At 49.7% G+C, this 18,354-nt stretch overlaps 1 long non-coding RNA gene across 1 annotated transcript; it reads right to left on the bottom strand.

Moving 5' to 3' along the window:
• Positions 1 to 2,127: 2,127 nt before the first annotated feature.
• LOC111093341 lies at positions 2,128 to 11,193 on the bottom strand. The gene is made up of 3 exons (XR_005381384.1): positions 11,019 to 11,193; positions 10,685 to 10,765; positions 2,128 to 2,802 (listed from the first exon to the last, which is right to left on the bottom strand). It is a non-coding gene; the product is annotated as an uncharacterized LOC111093341 (long non-coding RNA).
• Between the last annotated feature and the right edge of the window lie 7,161 nt (positions 11,194 to 18,354).

Raw genomic sequence — 18,354 nt, 5'->3', positions numbered from 1 at the left:
GCACATATGCTGCAGCCCCTTTGTCGTGTGCAGAGCACTGTCCTGCATAAGCCCCATGACCCTCGGAAGCAGGCAGGGGAGACTTTCAGGAAGGGCAAGTGAGGATCAGGGACATACAGTGAGTTTCTCAAGGATAAATGCCAAGGAATGATCTCCTTTGTGTCTGTACTGCTGGAGCCCAGCACAGAGGGGACATGTGGAAAGAAACCCATTGTTTATGGGACAGGAGTGATCGAGCTGAGCCCCAGAGGATGTGCTCTGAGATCCTGAGTTGTTCCAGTTCACTTACAAAGGCGAGTGAAGCGCTCTGCAAACCTGACTCGGGTACCAAAGATGGAACCTATTGCTTCTCGCCTGTTCCAAGCCTCGTGCTTTCTAAATCTCTTTTTTTAAAAGATTTTATTTATTTATTCATGAGAGAGACAGGAAGAGAGGCAGAGAAACAGGCATAGGGAGAAGCAGGCTCCTCACAGGGAGCCCCATGCAGGACTCGATCCCAGGATCCCGGGATCTCGCTCTGAGCCAAAGGCAGATCCTCAACCACTGAGCCAGCCACCCAGGTGTCCCTGCTTCCTAATTCTTACTCCCCTCCCCACCAAGGAAGTGGGGAGGAGGGCTAGATCCTCTGTCTCCTTAGGTGTTTCTGTTAGATCCTGCAGCGTGGCCCAGGAAGGGGCAACCGAGCAGGCAGGGATGAGGCCAAAGCCCTTCAGAACAAAGCCCCCCCACCAAGTGCCCCTCACCCAGTGTCACCTCTGCGACCCCATCTCCTACTTCCATCTCCAAGACTTTCCCCACTTACGCAAAACATCCCAGCCTGACTCCCCGAGAGCTCTAGGGGAAACCCTAAACCTCAGAGTGAAATGAAGGGGCTGATTTGCCCAAGGAAATTAGACACACAAACAAGCCTGGGGTGAACCACGGAGCCAGAGCTGTTTCTCTGGATTAGTCACAGGGTTACCCACTCATGAAGTCCCCTCCCCCCGGCTCCCCCTTCAGCCCCAGTTAATCTGGAAGGTTGGCCTGGTTACAGGCCAGGCCAGATGAACAGGAGGTGAAGGGGGGCGATGGGGGGACACTCGCCAAAGAAACCGCAGCGACCTTCCGCCTGGGTGGGGCTTCTGTGCTCTTAACCTGCCACTAAACTGCTCTAAAGTGCCTGTCAGCACCCCTGTTTCCTGCTGGGGCTACTGGGAGAGCTTTGCACGTTTTTGCTAGAAGGGGGAAGGCGGCCCCAGCCCCCTCCTCGCTCTCAGGGAAGGCAGCAATGTTCCTGGGGCTTATTTCTCAGCAAATACTTCTTAAAGCCTGCTTTCTGTCAGGCCCATGGTAACCAAAAAGCCTCCCTCGACAGCACACTCACCTCACCGAGGGCGGGGGCTTCTGTCTATGTGGTCATGGCTGCATTTTCTAGGCCTGACATACTGGTAAGTCGAGGCACTCGGTAAGTCTACGTTGAATGAACGAAGAACACGAGGAGTGTCAGATGCCATACCGAGCGCAAGAACTAAACCTCCCCGGGGCCAGGAGAATGTGCCACGGGATTTCTAATCGCCTTTGGGTGCAGGGAAGGCTGCTTTGCAGAAATGATGACTTGGCTAAGATCCAAAGGGTAAGTAGGAAGCAGCTAAAGGAAAAAGGAGGTGCTGTTGGGAAGAGCAGTGCAGGCAGCGGGAGCAGCATAGCTGAAGGTCTATGGCTCAGCTCATGAGGGGCTGACTGAAGCAGGTGTCTGGAGTGGGAGGATGGCTGGCAAGGAAGGGCCGGTTCAAGGTGACTCTGAAGGGGACAGCTGAGCAAGACTGGGCTGAGGAGAAGACTCCGGACTCCAGCTTCCTCCTCAGCGGGATGAGGAATCTCTAAGTCATGTTGAGCAGGAACTGACATGGTCAGAGATGTACTGGCATCCTGAGTTGAAATGCCTCAGGATTTGGGGGTGCTCCCAGTTTGGGGGTGTTTAGCTATACAATGAGGAGCTTGCAGATTCCTCTCAGCTGTGGCTGGTGTTTAAACCGATGTGTTTCCAAGCTAGGACAGGTTTACCTTCATGTCGCTACATAATGTATTTTTTTAAAGATTTTACTTATTTATTCATGAGAGACAGAGAGAGAGGCAGAGACATAGGGAGAGGGAGAAGCTGCCTGCAAGGACCCCGATGCAGGATTCGACCCCAGGACCCTGGAATGATGCCCGGAGCCAAAGGCAGATGTTCAACCATTGAGCCACCCAGGCATCACACATAATGTATTTCATTTAACAAATACCAGTATCACATTACTACATGCCAGATGCCATTCTCATCGCTTCAAAAACATCTACTCGTTTAATCCTATCAATGACCTGGTGACATCATGGATGCTGTGATGATCCTGTTTGAAAGATGAGGCAACCAGGATGGGTGTTCAAATCAAGGCAACAGATGGCAGCACCAGGGACTACCTCGGTTCCCGTGGGACAAGGAGGGCTCTGGAAGTGTCTATTGCCCTGTGACAGGCATGAGAGGAGGCTGGCCTGGGAGCTGTGGTGGTGGGATGGCTCAGGAAAGGACATGGGACTTGATCGAGAGCCAATCAGTTGTCAGGGAACCCACAGTGCCAGCCAGCCACAATAAGGGGTGGCCTCGATGGCAGGAAGAGGTGGAGCGCTATGTCTGGCCCACGGTTACCGTCCTGGCATCTCTACACATAATTTTAGGGACCCCTTCACTTTCTCCACCACGGGATTATCTGCTTTGTGAATCCACATCTGCCACTTTTGTGATCGACTTCCTCATTTTAGCAGAACACTCCCTCTTGTAGCATCCTGAAACAGGAAAAATGGAAGTCAAATTTAGGAGAAATTTATGTTTTGAAAATGTCTTTAGAGGGGCCCCTGGGTGGTTCAGTGGGTAAGGAACCCTTGATTTTGATTCAGGTCATGCTCTCAAGGTGGTGGTATCGAGCCCCGTGTGGGGCTCCACGTTCAGTGGGGAGTCTGCTTGGGATTCCTCCCTCTGCCCCTCCCTCCTCAAATATATAAATAAAATCTTTCTAAAAAATGTCTCTAGAGCCTCTGCTGGGTTATTAGTTGACTGGGTATAAATTCTACATTGCAAATCACTCCCCCCCTCCCCCCAGAATTTTGAAAACATTGCTTCTTTGCTTCTGGTTTTCAGTGTTGCTACTAAAAAGCCCATATTTGATTAATAGTTTGGCTGGGTATAGAATTCTAGGGTGTAAACCAGCTTCCAGAGCTATTGTTGAGAAATCTAGTGCCATCCTGTAACCCAAATCCCTTGTACATGTCTTGCTTTTGTTTTTGTTTTTGAGACTTCCTTTCTGGAAGCTTTCAATAACTTTCCTTTATCCATGGTATTATAAAATTTCACAATGATGTGCCTTGATGTGGATCTTTTCATCATTTGCTGTGTTGAGCACGTGGTGAATTCAGTCAAGGAAACTCATGATTTTAGTTCTGAGAATTTTATTTTTGTGTTATTTCCTTAAATATTGCCTCCCCTGTGTTTTCTCTGTTTTCCTCTCTTTGGAACTCTATTTGGATGCTGAATATCCTAGATGGATCCTCCAATTTCCTTATCTTTCCTTCCTACTTTCAATCTGTTTATCTCTTTGTTTGACTTTCTGAGAGTTCTCTTCGTGTTCCAAATGTTGTGTTATTTAACATGGTTTTTGGTCTGTTAATTTCAATTTTCAAGAGCTCTGGTTTATTCTAAGTTTGATCCCCTCCTTTTCTTTTTACGTTCTGTTTTGGTTTTTTGGAATGCAAAATCTTTTCATCTCGCCGAAGATATTACATATAATTTTTGACGTCCATTTACATTTAAGATGGGTCACCAGGAATGCCTAGCTGGCTCAGTCCATAGAGTACATGACTCTTGATCTTGGGGGTCGTGGGCTCAAGCCCCACGTTGGGTGTCGAGATTTATTTTTAAAATTTTAAAAGCTTAAAAAATATGTAAACAAAAATAAAATGGGTCACTAAAGATCAGATGAAAACCTCTGTGAGGTTGAATGGGGCTTATCAGTTGGTGAAATTCACTCCAGGGTAATTAGGTAGGGACCTAAGCATTTCACTGAGGGGACCCTCAACCATTGGGAAGATCCCCATTTTGTAGATGGGGAAACTGAGACAATAAGTAACTTGCCCATGCTCACACAGCTACCTGGAGTAGCTGAGATTCAAACCAAGGACATCTCCCTCCAGAAAAGGTGTTCTGTACCACATGCCACACACCCTTGCCGTGCCACATCAGTTGACACATATTAAGTGCTTTCTGTACACCAGCCCCTGCCCTAAGCACCTAAAAACACTAAATCAATTTAATCCTCGCCGCAGCCCTTTGAAGTAGGTACTATTAGTAGATCCGTTATTGACGAGCAATCTGAGACACAGAGAAGTTCAACAACTTGCTCAAGATCACACAGCTGGTAAGAGTTAGTGGCAGGACCTGATCTTTGGCAATCCGGCCCTGGAGCCTTCTTGCTCAGTCTCCCACAGTCTCCAGTTCCCCTATCTGAAAGTGGCAATGTGTTTTCCAACACAGAGTTATTTTGAGGACGAAACAAGAGAACACATGTAAGAAATGTGTACAGGATAGCCCCTCGGCAAATGTTATTTTTATTAAAAGACATTCCCCTCTCTGGGGGTTTAATGGCTTTAAAACCAGAAGCTACAGTTTGGGGCTCCCTGAGGCTTCCCTTGGCTGTGAACTTCATGGTTCCAAGAGCGGGCCAGGAGCGTCGGGGGCCTAACTCAGAGGAGCATGGCTCGGAGGGAGTAGGAGTGGTGGTGGGAGACACCAAGACCTCACAAAAAAATCGGGACGTAGGAGCCAGTGCACCATATTCTGGACTGTTCCATTTCCCAACTTGGGCCCAAAGCATCACTCCTGTGTTCCCAAATAGCTGTGAAGTTCAAATAACAGACTCCAACTGACACATAAAAAGGAACACATGTAACCACTTACAGGCCAATTAATATCGGGGCGGGGAGAAAGCCACGGGGCAGGAGGCCACTGGGGTTGCAGCGAGCAGAATGAGAGCCATGCTTCCGGCCCTCCGGCTGAAATGGGCTATTATGTGTCATCAGGAACTTAAGAAGGGGGGAAAAACAACCTCTGATCAAAGTCCCTTTTGTCAACTTCTAACAGATTAATAGATGACAGATTTTGCACTTAGAGCTCTACTGCAAGGTCAAGGGCAGTGAAATGGGGCTTGTTGGGACTTTTCTCTTCTTTGGTTCAGCTGCTAGGCTGCAGAACTCATCATCCTGACAACCTGGCTGCCTGAAATGGGCCCTAAGAAGGTCTGCCTTCCCCGGGGTTTTTGTGGTGGAGAGTGGGGCGGGGGCCGCTCCTTAGGACAGACAAGCCAGGTTTGCCTTCTGCCCACGGTGACTTCCCTGCTCAGCCTCCTGCTACAAGCCCTCTCTCCCTGGGGCCCCAAGCTTACCATGCCACTGCCCCCAATTCCCTAGGTATGGCCTCAGGGTGGCCCTCCATGGGCCACAGAAGGAGGACACCTCCAAGCCTGGCCTCTAAGTCCCTCAGTGACTTGGCCTCACCCCCATCTCCTCAGTGCGCTCATGTTGGTCGCCCTGGATCACTCGTGGCTCCCCAGATTCCCCTTGCCTTTTTGCATCCACGTTGGCCTTCTCTGCCACCACATCTGTCTTCCTTGATGTCCCGCTAATCCAGCAAGGCTGTGCCAGGGTCAGCTCCTTTGGGAGGTCCTCTCTGACCCTCTGCCCGACCCTTCTAGCCCAAGGAGAGACTCTATCTCTGTGACCCCAGTCCCTTCAAACATGCAGGCCATGGTGTGTGCCTACTGTAGGGCCTTATTATCTGCTCAAAGGCCCATCATCCCCACTTGGCTGTCTACAGACTGGTGTGCATGCTCCCTGGCATGGAGCAGGGGCTCTCTGTTATATTCAGGTGGGTACACGCAGGACAATTCACCTAGGTGTGAGGGCTTGTGGAGGAAGACCCCAAGATCACCCAAAAAATAGCCTCTCTGGCACAATCTGTGACTTGCTTCTTCCCAAAAGACTATGGTAAGGGTGACAGGATGTCACTTCCATGGTTAGGTTGTTATGAGGCAAGGGTGATAGGCTTTCAATCACAGTATTATGGAGCTTTATATAAAACTCCAGGCCAGAATGAGTGTTTCTCCTCACTGGCCTGAGAAGTTAGCAGTCATGTCAAGGAAATCCATGTGGCAAGAAACTGGGGTGTGGTGGGCAGGTGGCTTCTAGGACCCAAAGGCCGCCTTCAGCTCACAGCCAGCAAAAAGCCAGGGATCTTGGTCATACAGCCACAAGGAAATGACTTTGGCCACAACCCCAGTGAGCTTGGAAGTGGATCTTTCCCCAGAGGAGCCTCCTGATGAGACTATGACCCATCCTAGACCTTGGTTGCAGTTTTGTGAGCTCTTGCACGGACCCAGCTAAGCCATACCTGGTCTCCTGACCAATGGAACTTGTAAGATGATAAACCTGTGTTTTGTTTTAAGTTGCTACATTTGTGCTAACTTGTTACTCAGCAGTTAACACACTCATGCGGCGATCAATCTTAAAGATGCATTTTCTTAGGTATAGAAGACCCAAAGAGTCCCGGGGAGAGTCCTGGGAAGTTATACCCCTAAAAGTTGACACATTGGCCAGAAATTTTTTGCCAACCAATTCATAGAAGACTCCAGAACAAGTGTCTGAAAAGTGAACATGAGGTCAGGCCCTGAGAGAGCAACATAGGAAGATAAGAGGCCATAGTCAGACAGGCAATGGGGAGATCCTGAATCTGAAATCAGGTTCTGGGTTCCAGGCTCTGCAGATGATTTGCAACCACGTTTTGGACAAGCAGCCCCCCTCTGGGCCTCCGTGAGCTCATCCACGACCAACAACATTATGAACAGCGTGAGCTCTGCACCTCCCTCTGGCTTTGGCATTCTGAGTCCAAGATGGTTCAGTTTTACCGAAGAACTCCATATTTTAGAGTATATTCCATTTTTCACTGTTCACTCATGCAGAATAAGTTACTTCTGCTTTCCATAATTTTAGTATTGCTTACGATGAAAGATACATATTTACTAACTTCATTTAAAAAGAGAGAGAGTGGGACGCCTGGGTGGCTCAGCAGTTGAGGGTCTTTGGTCCAGGGCATGATCCTGGAGACCCGGGATCGAGTCCCACGTCGGGCTCCCTGCATGGAGCCTGCTTCTCCCTCTGCCTGTGTCTCTGCCTCTCTTTCTTTCTCTCTCTCTCTCTGTGTGGCTCTCATGAATGAATAAATAAAATCTTAAAAAGAGAGAGAGAGAGAGAAGAGCGAGAAAGACATAGAGTGATATAGGGGAGGGGATAGAAAACTATGCTAGAATCCCAGGCTAAAGTTGGCGTCTACTGGCCTCGCTCTCCCAACCCCACCCCATATTTCCAATTAGGGAATATATTTCATATGTTTAAGGTAATGCTGATCTTGCCCTTCTTCCCACCAATAGGGAGGTTCACCACAGGCCAGTCAGAGTACCCCAAGTCTCTGGCCACTGCATTAGTTCAAAAACGAGCATGTGTGCCAAGCCTTTGCTGACAGAGCTGGTGAAGGAGACTGTCTTCTGGGGTTGCTGAACTCAAAGGATGTGATTTAGGGGAAAGTTTAAGGTATGGGGCTGACTTACAGAAAAAGCCTATCTAAGATCTAGAAAGGGAGCCCGGGTGATATTAAGCCCTTGATCCCAGCCATCTCTGAAACCATCTGCTCTTACTTAACCTGATAAATTATCTTTTTATTTAAAGTAGTTTGGGTTGGTTTTCTGCCACTGGTAACCAAAAAAATCTAAACTAATGTAGATAGTTATTCCAACTGAGCATATAATTTCGCCTGAGGTCTCTGGGAAGCCAAAGCGAAAAGGGCACCACACTGCATATCCCTCTCTGATATCACAAACCCCAAGCCCCATGAAAGAGGGCCTTTTCTCCAGGGCCCGGGCCATTTTCTCATGGTCTTTCACACTGGTGGCCCAGAGCAACATCTTCCACAGCTGCTTTCGAAATGACGCAGAAACATTCCTCATGTGGCTGGCTGCCTTTTGGACTGAACCTCGACCAAAAGACAAGCAACAGAAACGAAGCATCAGTCAGTGCTCATGAGGACCTCCTGGGTTTTCACCGGGAGACGCCAACGGGCCATGGGGCTTGGGGGCTGGCCACGCATTGTCCCTGGTCCCTCTGTAGGGCCTCCCCAGGAGCACCTCCAAATGCTGTTCTGAAGTTTGACTAATCCGTCATCTCTTTGGTTGCAAGGTTGGTGTTTCCTTGCAAGGGACCACAAAGCCATATTACATTCAAAGTTAAATAAACAAACGTTTGAATCTGTGTTTTATTGGTTCCATACCATCTGCCATCTGGTTTGGGGGAGCAAGGAAAACTGTGGTTTTGTTGGTTTTGTGTGTGTGTGTGTGTGTGTGTGTTGTTGTTGTTGTTGGGTTTTTTTTTTTTTTTTTCCTTTCCCTGTGAAAATTCTCTAAGGTTGAACGCTGGCAGCAGTCCGGGCTGGTTAAAAGCCACCTAGTTTCCCACATCTTAACTCTCTGCTAAATGTTGGAGGCTGGTCTGGGTCCCCATCTGCTAAGCAGCCTGTTGTGTGAAAATGAGATCTATGCATATGCAGAGCTCCACAGCCTGGCTTCCAAGATCTAAAGAATTGTTATGAGTGAACCACAAGAAGTGCTTATTTAATGTTGACAAGCTGCACCCAGACCAAAGGCTAGAGCGGGGCATATGGAAAAGGAACAGAGAAAACCTGGTGTCTGAGCACCCCGGGCTGTCAGGAAAGGCAGCTCCGCCTTCAAGCCCCTGGGTTGCTAGAGACGTCGAACTTGTAATGACTTGAAGGAGAAAATAGGCCCCAGACACTGGGTGGGAAATACGCCCCAGCCTGCCTGGAATCTTTAATCTGGAAATTGCAATGGCTGGAAGGGGTGGCGGGTGGAGGGGCACATTCCACGGTGGGGGTGGGGGTGGGGTGGAGGGGAGCGTGGGGGGAGGGCCCACATCTCTGCATCTCCCGTGGTAGATCCAGCTGTTTTTGGCCAGCAGAGCCTGGAGCTGCTTGGAAAGGGTGGGGACACCCCTGGGGGAGTTCGTGGGGGCAGGGGGGGGATATCAAATAGGAAGCTGGGGGAAGTACTTGGATTTCCATGACTTTTAAACCAGGTCGTCAACAACCTCACCTATAAAATAAAGACCAACTCGGCCAGGGTTGCAAATTCGCCTGCGGCGGGGCCAGGCAGATAATGAAAAGGAGCAAGAGCGGTTGGCTTGGGGACCAAGGCAAACATGCTTTTGGCTGAAGGGTGGCGGGGACTCAAACCAGCTCCAGTGATGCTGGTCATGTGGGAACTCAGCCCAGTGTGGCCAGATTTCCCAAGTTCCCAAGAAAGGCCAGATTTTTTTTTTTTTTAATGTGAAAACGCGCAGTGCTACAATGCTGTCAGCTATCCCAGTCACTGAGGGAGAATCCCATCAACTGAAACCTGTCTGCAGCCCACACGGAGCCCGCAGGTCTGCAGCAGGTGACCTCTGTTGGAAGGACTCAAGGAGACCGTCTTGGGAGAGTCTTGGAAGGAGCTACATCTTCCTTCGGTGCGGGAAGGCTGGTCCAGGCACATGGGCCTTGGACAACACGGACGTATCTCCAGGCTGGGTCTGCAGAAGCTGGGAGGCCCTCCCTAGATGTCCCCCCTCCCTAATCCTGAGCCTCACGCTGGGGGAATTCCAGCGCCAGGCCTGCCATTCCTCCTGGCCCCCAGGGACACAGCCACAGCTCCGGGCCACTCGGGCTCTGAGCTTCCTGGGTCTCCCTGCTTTACAACTCATTGCCAGGAAAGCAATGTGTCCATATGACCATGTTCCTGTTGTATGTAACTCCCTCGGTCCCCACAGTTTGGTCCCCTTTCTATAGTGTCACAAGTAAGCAAGCTGGTAACCTGCACAAAGTGAGACACAGACATTTAATCTCTGGCCAGATGTCACCTCTTTCGGCTCAGCGCAAAAGAGCCCTTGTGGTCTATTTTTTCCAGAGTTTTTTGGTTGTGTTTTCTTTCTGAGGTGTGAAAAAGTCTGAGGTTCAATGTATGTCCCTGATAAACAAAACTCAGATTTTTTTTTGGGGGGGGGGGTAAAATCTGCATATCTGTGTTTTTTTTTTTTTTTTTTTTTTTTTTTTTTTTTTTTTTTGCATATCTGTGTTTTAAACATTGTAGTCAAAACAGTACAACTTCCTCCTTCCCCCCCCCCCTTTGGCTTAATGAATATCATTTGTCCAGTAGGGAATCTTTATACTGTATGTCCCATGTGTTGAAAATAAAGATACATAAAATCTTGATAAGCTGTTAAAAAAAAAAAAAAGAGGCAGGAGACCTGGTCTCCCATCGGCCACCATCTTGCTATGGGGTCTTGGTGAGTCATTCATTCCTCTGAGTTTCACTGGCCTCCACTGCCACACGGACAAGAGGGCACCTAAAAACCCCTCCTGTTCTGCATTCCTGCAGAGGGAGCATGTAGGGTGAGAGCATTGCAGGGAGGAAGGGAGGCAAGCATGGTGAGAACTCCTTGGCCCCGGCGAGGTCAGAGCTGGGCTGGTGGAGAACCACACCTAGATCCCAAGTTTGTCACCTGCTGAAGAAAAACCTACCTTTTCGGGCAGTGACTCTCAGTGATTCCCAAACCTTTATGGGGTCAGAAAGTCTGGAAATGAGGGTGCTCCCTGAAGGACCTAGAGACAAAGGAAATGATTAAGTGGTTGATTTGGTGTCAGATCAGACCTGGACTTAGGCCAGGTTCTGACATGGAGGTAACAGCAAGCATCTGAGATTTAAGAAAATCTGTGAGAATCAAAATTAACATGAAGAGAGTTCTATTGCTTACGTGGTCTTATTTTCCGTGGTTTGCATCATTATTCGGTTTTCCAGGGGCAATACCCACACCCTACTTCCACCCATCTGCGGGATGTACCCATTAGCACTCACCATGGGATAATTGTACCTGGCTGGGTCCCAGCACGTTGGGCAGGTCTTGAGAGTCCTGGGCCCCTCAAGTGGACATGAACCCTGCAGCCAGCGAAGGGCAGGTGACTAACACGCATACACACTTGCACGCATGCACACACAGGCTCACACACAAAGAGAGGAAACCGCATTTGGTCTGGGCTGGCCCCAAGCTGAGGAAGAAACTTCGAAGAGTGACTACACCCTCAGTAAATCAAGATGTGGGATTCAAACCACTTCCTCCCCCTGCCCCCGCCCCTGCTTTTTGTTAGGAACATCATATACTTGCTCTCAGAGAGTGCGCACCACCCTGAGAGGGAGGAGTCACTGCCACCATTACTTGGAGGCGAGAACCCACTCAGGTGCCACGTGACTTACCTGCGGACACAGGTCCCAAAAGGCCAGGACAGGCATCCAGACCTGCTTCGCCTCCTGGAAGGAGCCTCCCTGGACTCCAGCCTTCAAGGACCCCTGGATGCTGACGCTCTTAGCGGAGCTGGTCTGTGAAGATGTCCAGGCTGCTGCCCAGAATTGAATGCTGGGCCATTTCCTGCAATTTCATCTGTCCCATCACTTTCAAATGAGTGTTTGGGACAATCCCCACTCATTTCCTGGGCTTGTTTCCCCAGAAGGAGGTTCTGTAACACCCTCTAAGTGCTGTGGCCTTTCATCTACTTAGACGGCCCCTCGAGGGCTAAGGTTAAATGACAAGGCCCAGACCAACATTTCGAGAGTGTCTCACAAAATCTTGGGTTCATGGCCAACAATGAGAGCCCGTTAGGCAGAAGGCTTTTTCCATCTTTGAAGCTACTTCCTCACTCCTCCCTCCTCACCAGCTCTCCCAGAAGCAAAGGCAAGAGTCTTGGACCTTGGGGGCCTGGGTTCTTTGGGTAGACACTGAAGTCACTGAGCTCTCTTCAATCTGATCCCTGCTCCACACTCCCTTGGCAGGGGGCGGGGGGTGTAGGGGGGAGGCGCGTACACAGCCTCTACTTGGTCATCTCCTGCCACGGGGAGCTCACTACCTCTCAGAGAATCTTCTTGCCATTCAAACAATACTGAGCTTTAGGACGTGCTTCTTCAAAAGAGCTGGCATCTGCCTCTTTGCTCATGAGGACCCACAGGAAAAGACAAACATCTCCTCAAACCTGCAGCCACAATTGTTGCAGCAGAGGTAACAATTTCTGGTCTTTGATCGACTGTAATCTCTGTGTGCTTGGGTTAGTTGCTGCTATCATTTCTGGCCTCCATGTGTCATCTCTAAAACAGGGAAGGCCTCTCCAGTCTGTGCCGTGGCCACGTGAGGGCTGGCTTAGGCAAGGACTTGAGGCCCCAGAAGCCGGCCTCGTGGAGACCACCAGCAGAACTTGCGATTCCTGGCTCCTGAGCTCAACCTAAGATGAGGAGGAACATGACACACAGCTGAAGTGGGAGTGACGAGATGGGTTCCAGAAAGTTCCAGTGAAGAGAGGCCGTAGTGCGAAGGCAACACAGCAGGCCAGAAATGGCTTGAGTGGAGACATAAGAGACAAGGACCCGCATCCCGGCTCAGTCATCCAGTAGCCAGCTGACCTTGGATGTGTTGCTTGACCTCTGGAATCCTGGATTTCTTCCTCCGCTGATGAGACACATTGGAACAATAGATCTGCAGCCTAAGAAGTCAGAGAGTCAATACAGAGACATCAAAGTGGGCAAAGAAAAAAAAATAGCTTGGAATTTGGTCAGTTTTAGTCAAGCTGTCCACAAGGCTGGCCCCATACAAATGCCAGGGAAGCTCTGAGAAGGTGGGCACCACATGTGTGTCGTGCCGAAAGCCTGGCGCCTGGTGAAAGGAGGCTCTTCCTAAAGAGAGGAAGGTTCAAAGGCTAGGGTGGCAGAAACAAATGCTAGACTCTGTTTCTAGGATGCACCATTGCTCACTGGGGCCTTGGGCACGCCTGGGAACCTCTCCCAGGCACGGCTCCCTGGTCCTGCACACATGGCAATCCCTCCCACTGTGTGGGGTCCTTGTGGAACTCAACAGGATGAGGTGCCTGGTGCGTAGTAGCTGCAGGCCACAGAGGTGGTAGCCGGCTCTCTGTGCACCTGCATGGGAGGAACAGCCTTAGTGAGATCTAGAATCTTCTTTAGACCTCTAGCAGCCTGTAAAGACCTTAATCCTGCAATTGGTTCAGAAATAGCTCAGTCTCTGTCCCTGTCTCCCTCTGTCTCTGTCTCTCTCAGATACACACACACACATACACACACACACACACACACACACAATAAAAGAAAGAGAAAACCGCAGTCAGCCCAGGGTGTTCCCAGCCATAGGAAAAACATGTGTGGAACAAGTACCCAACGCCATAAATCAAACTGTGGGATTCCAGTGTGAGCCGGGGTCCAACCTCCACCTCCAGTTGCGTCAGAGGGTGGGCCGTACTCTCTGTTCCTGCAGCCAGCAATGCCTGGAGGTTCTGGCCTTCTCTTCCGGCCACTCCTGAGGTAGTTGACCCTTTCTAGGGAGCTCGAGAGTGCCCAGAATGGGAGGGCGAGAGGAGAAGCGGGCTGTTGGCCATTGGGATGTTTGGCTCAGCCGAGCCAAGGAGATGGCTATAAAACCTGGCCGTGGCAAACTGCCTCGAATCCCAGAGAGGTAATGTTGGAAGGGACTGTAGAAAGACACGGAGGGAGGTGTGCACAGAAGAGCCCCTGGGCGGGGAGGGTAGAGACTCAGACCCAGAGATATGCCTCAGCCCCTCGTTGCTGGATGACTCCGGGCAAGTTTTATCACATCCAGGCAAGTTTTATCACATGAAACGGGGGGGGGGGGGGGGGGGGGGGGGGGGGCTGAGGTTACCAGATATCCTGCAAGAGCCTTTTCTGCAGGGAGATTTTGCTGAATTTCTCGGATACCATTTAGCTAGTCTGCTTCTCACCGGGCTTCAATTCATTTCAAGAAAGCAGTTACTAAATGCCGATTGCATGCCAGGAACTAGTGCTGAGCACCGGTTGGGCCAAGAAGAAAAGACATGGCTCCTGTTTTGCTGCTGCCAAGGAGCTCACAGTCTTCTGAAGGGAAGCATAGATCTAATCGAATAAATATAATCCAAGACTACACACACCATAGTAGCAATCCATCCTCCCAGGGAGACTGCCGGAGGTTCCGGAAAGGAAAGGGATACCTGAGCGAACGCTTGCGAGATAAACAAGAGCTTTCCAAAACTCCTGAAGGCACAGAGCACAATCGAGGCCAAATCAAAGGGAAGTGGCAGTGCATGTGACCAGTCATCCGTGTGGTTGAAGCATGGAGAGGGATGGGAGGACGGGAGACCAGAAAGACTAGCTGGGGACGGAATGTGGAAGAGCATGTACGGGAGCCAAGGCGTTAGTTCTTTAGCCCATGGGTAATGGGGAGCCATTGAAGATTTCCTGGCAAGGGAGTGACAAAATCGGATCTGCATTTTAGACTCTGCATTTTGGCAGCAATATAGAACCTCCACAGCAGCAAACAACGGCCCATGAGCCAAATGCGGTCCACAGCTTGTTTCTGTATGGCCTGGGAGCTAAAAATACCTTTTTACTACAACTTTACTGAGAAATAATTTGCATACCACATAATTCACTCACGTAGAGTACACAATTTAATGGCTTTTCGCGTACTCACAGACTCCAGCAACATTTACCACCGTCAGTTTTGGAACATCTTCATTTCTTCAGAAAGAAACCCTATACCCTTTGGTTACCGCCCTCCACCCCCATTTCCCCATCTCACCCCAGCCCTTCTTCCTGTCTCTATGGATTTGCCTATTCTGGATATTTCCTATAAATGGAATTTATAATATACGGCCCTTTGTGTCTGGCTTTTTTCACTCAGTATCATGTCTTCAAGGTCCGATGACATTATATCATTGCTTTTTGTGGCTAAATAATATCCCATTGAATGGACATACCACATTCCTTTTCTCTGTTCAACAGTTGGTGGACATTTGGGTTGTTTCCACCAAAGAAGAATATGCAACATAGAAGTATGTGGCTCACGAAGCCTAATAGCCACTCTCCAGCTCTTCACAGACCTGATGCAGATCCTGTCTAACAAGGAAGCAAGACTGCAAGTCAGAAGCTCAACTTAGGGGATCCCTGGGTGGCACAGCGGTTTGGCCCCTGCCTTTGGCCCAGGGCGTGATCCTAGAGACCCGGGATCGAATCCCACGTCGGGCTCTCAGCATGGAGCCTGCTTCTCCCTCTGCCTATGTCTCTGTCTCTCTCTCTCTCTCTCTGTGACTATCATAAATAAATAAAAATAAAAAGAAAAGAAGCTCAACTCAGGGATTCCAACAGTTCCCAAGGGATGATGTAAGATGGTGGCCTCAACTAGGGGGTGGCATTTTGGGTGGTAAAACCAACTGGACTTGATTAGATGCTTTGGTGAAGGAGAGTGTTATTGAGGGAAATTCGCTTACCATCAAGAAACTGAAATTCAGACAGACAGAGTGGGTAGTCCACGGTGAAGTCACTGGTGGATGGCAAAGCTAAGCTAAGAATCCCGCTCTCCTCTTGAATACGACACATGGACTTGTGATATTTCTGACTATTGTTAATGGGGAAGCAGACCAAGCTGGTGGTCCTGACCTTGCTATATGAGGCTTTTGAATCCCCGAAACGGACAGTGTGTCCTGGAGCCACCCGGAGCGTGAATGTCTCCTGTGTCCCTCAGAACAGCTTCACAGCTTCTGATCAAGCCCCCTTCCTTCTAAGTAAATGGACAGGTTGCTCCTTTGCTCTCTTCCTCAACTCCTCTGGTCCTGCCTCCAAAGCTGTGAATTGAAGCTGTGCTCATCTCTGTGCCAGGGCACGCTCCTGCTTGGGTACAAAGTGGAAGTGGCTGCAGTGTCCCTCTCAAGGTTGCCTGGGAGACAGGACCTGTGCCTCCTGCAAGCTACAGGGTGCCACCTGGTCCTTCAGGGGTACCGAATGAGCAAGACAAGGAGCTTTCTCTGCAGGACTTGCCTCTGGTGACTATGCCTTCCAATCTCCTTCAACTTCTCTAAATTTCAGAAGAATCTGGGCAGCCTGGGTGGCTCAGTGGTGCCTTTGGCCCAGGGCGTGATCCTGGAGTCCCGGGATCGAGTCCCACATCCAGTTCCCTGCAGGGAGCCTGCTTCTCCCTCTGCCTGTGTCTCTGCCTGTGTCTCTGCCTCTGTGTGTGTGTGTGTGTCTATCATAAATAAATAAATAAATAAATAAATAAATAAATAAATAAATAAATAAATAAAATCTTTAAAATAAATAAATTTCAGAAGGATCCAACATCTAGCTTGGCAAACAAGGCTCTTCCCCAGTGGGCCTCAACATACCTCTCCAGCCACACCCCTCCCCTTCCCTACGTCTACACTCTCTGCTTCTCTCACTCTCTTTGCTCTCAACAGGCCCCTCTCCTGGGCTTTCCTTGCGCTCCTCCCACTCCTAGCATCGTCCTCTCGCACTCCCTTCTCCACCCAGAAAACTCCTATTTATCCTTCAAGACCCATTCAAATATTCTGTCTCCAGGAGGTCTCTTCCCAGGTCTTGCTCATAACATTGACCACACTGAATTGTGACCTTCTTGCTCTTGTGTCTTTCTCCTCCACCAGGCTGTGCCTTTTGTCTACCTCCTAGGGGCAGCGTAAGGGAGACACCAGGCCTGAATATTTGCTGAATGGTGAAAGGGGGAGTGGGTGAGTGAGTGAATGAGTGAGTATGCAGGTGAGCAGGTGAGTTGGCAAACATTCTTGCCCCTCATCCTTCAGGTTCAAGGGGAATTGCATTCTCGAAGCCCCTCTGGATCTTTCAGAGGAAGCCACTCTCGGCCTCGCTGCTTTCCCTTCTATTGATCCTGGGATTTATGGCACTATTGTTTCCTTTTATTAGGCTGTAATGGCCTCCGTTAAAACATGTTACATGGAAATAGGCTAATTAAGTGTGTCAAATAAGTCATCATCCCACAGAGTGGCCAGGCCTCCCCGGGCAGCGCTGTGGTGACGCACAGTGGAAGGAGGCAGGCAGGACACAAGGATAGTGTGTCCTCCTAACCCCTGTTTCTCAGAGCAGTGGAGGTTCCCCCAATGCGAGAGGCTCATCGCTTTGCTCTGGGTGCCTCCTGCGGTCAGTGACTCTGTTCACCTGCACGAGTTGGAGTTGACGGCACCCATCTGGGAGACTTGCTTTCTGCTCCTCTGTTCCTAGTCTAGGTCCTCACAGGCAGAGGGAAAGTTCTAGTTGCCGGCCTGATGATCAACTCTGGTGGGAAACGTGCTTCACTCACCTCTGTCTGCTTCCCTTCCAGCAACACTTCCCAAATCCATGCCTGTTTGCTGGAAGCCCATTCGGCAGGAGAGGCTCCAGTTCTTGGATGAGAGGTGAGCGCCTGCCTTTTGAGGAATTTCCAACAGGCCCTTGGGCTGGTACAGACTGGACTCCCAGACAGTGGTGTTGGCTCTTTTAGACAATAAGGATTTCAGTCTGGGGTTCTTCTTGTTCATGAGGGAATGGAGTATTTGATAAAATTCTCATAAGAAAGAGTCCCTTGAGGAAAGGGACATTTACTCACATGAAAAATTTTCAGTTTTGCTCCAGCGGTGGTAAAAGCCTCATCACTTGCTTGACTCCACTCCTCAAGGCTCAGTCAAGCCCATTGTCTTCTCCTCCCTTGAACTTCATGAGCCTGTCTCAGAATATTAACCCTGCAGGATAATAGTAGGGCTGTACTCCAAGAAGCTTGAGGAACACTGTGTGAACAGTTAGGCTTATTTACTGCAGGACTTCTCAGAGCTGTCCGCATGTTAAGATGTACCACGAATCTTCAAGGAAAGCGTGGCAGGTCCCAACGATTTACTACCCCTCCCAAGTGTTAAACTCAGACATTCCTGCCCTTTGCTATGTGATTTTGCAGTGCCTCCCACCAGACCAGGCCATGTACAGTTCCAGTTCCCACTGATGTTCAGCTTGACCACGTGACCCCTTTGACCCATGGAAAGTGGGCAGAAGTGTAGTGTCTCAGAGCTGAAATGCCCACGGACATGGCAAGCGTCTGCAAGTTTTCTCTCCCACTTTTGCTGTTGACGTGAAAACAGCACGCCCCTAGCAGCCCCCATCCCTGAATGCAGGTGATGGGGCTTCTTAAGAGCAGCCTATTATCTGAAACAGAGTTGCCCCAACCCGACCTCTCCCTGCCAAGGAATGAGAAAGTAGCACTTAGCGGTCACGGTCTGCATCAGTTTCTTATCGCTGCTGTAACAAATGATCACAAACTGAGTGGTTTAGGGCCACATGCATGTATTCTCTTACAGTTCCAAAATCT

This window comes from Canis lupus, chromosome 30 (genome assembly GCF_011100685.1).
Source record: "Canis lupus familiaris isolate Mischka breed German Shepherd chromosome 30, alternate assembly UU_Cfam_GSD_1.0, whole genome shotgun sequence".
In the NCBI taxonomy this organism is placed as follows: domain Eukaryota; kingdom Metazoa; phylum Chordata; class Mammalia; order Carnivora; family Canidae; genus Canis; species Canis lupus.
The sequence above is the reverse complement of the archived record's forward strand: the minus strand, read 5'-3'. Positions and strand labels throughout refer to the sequence as shown.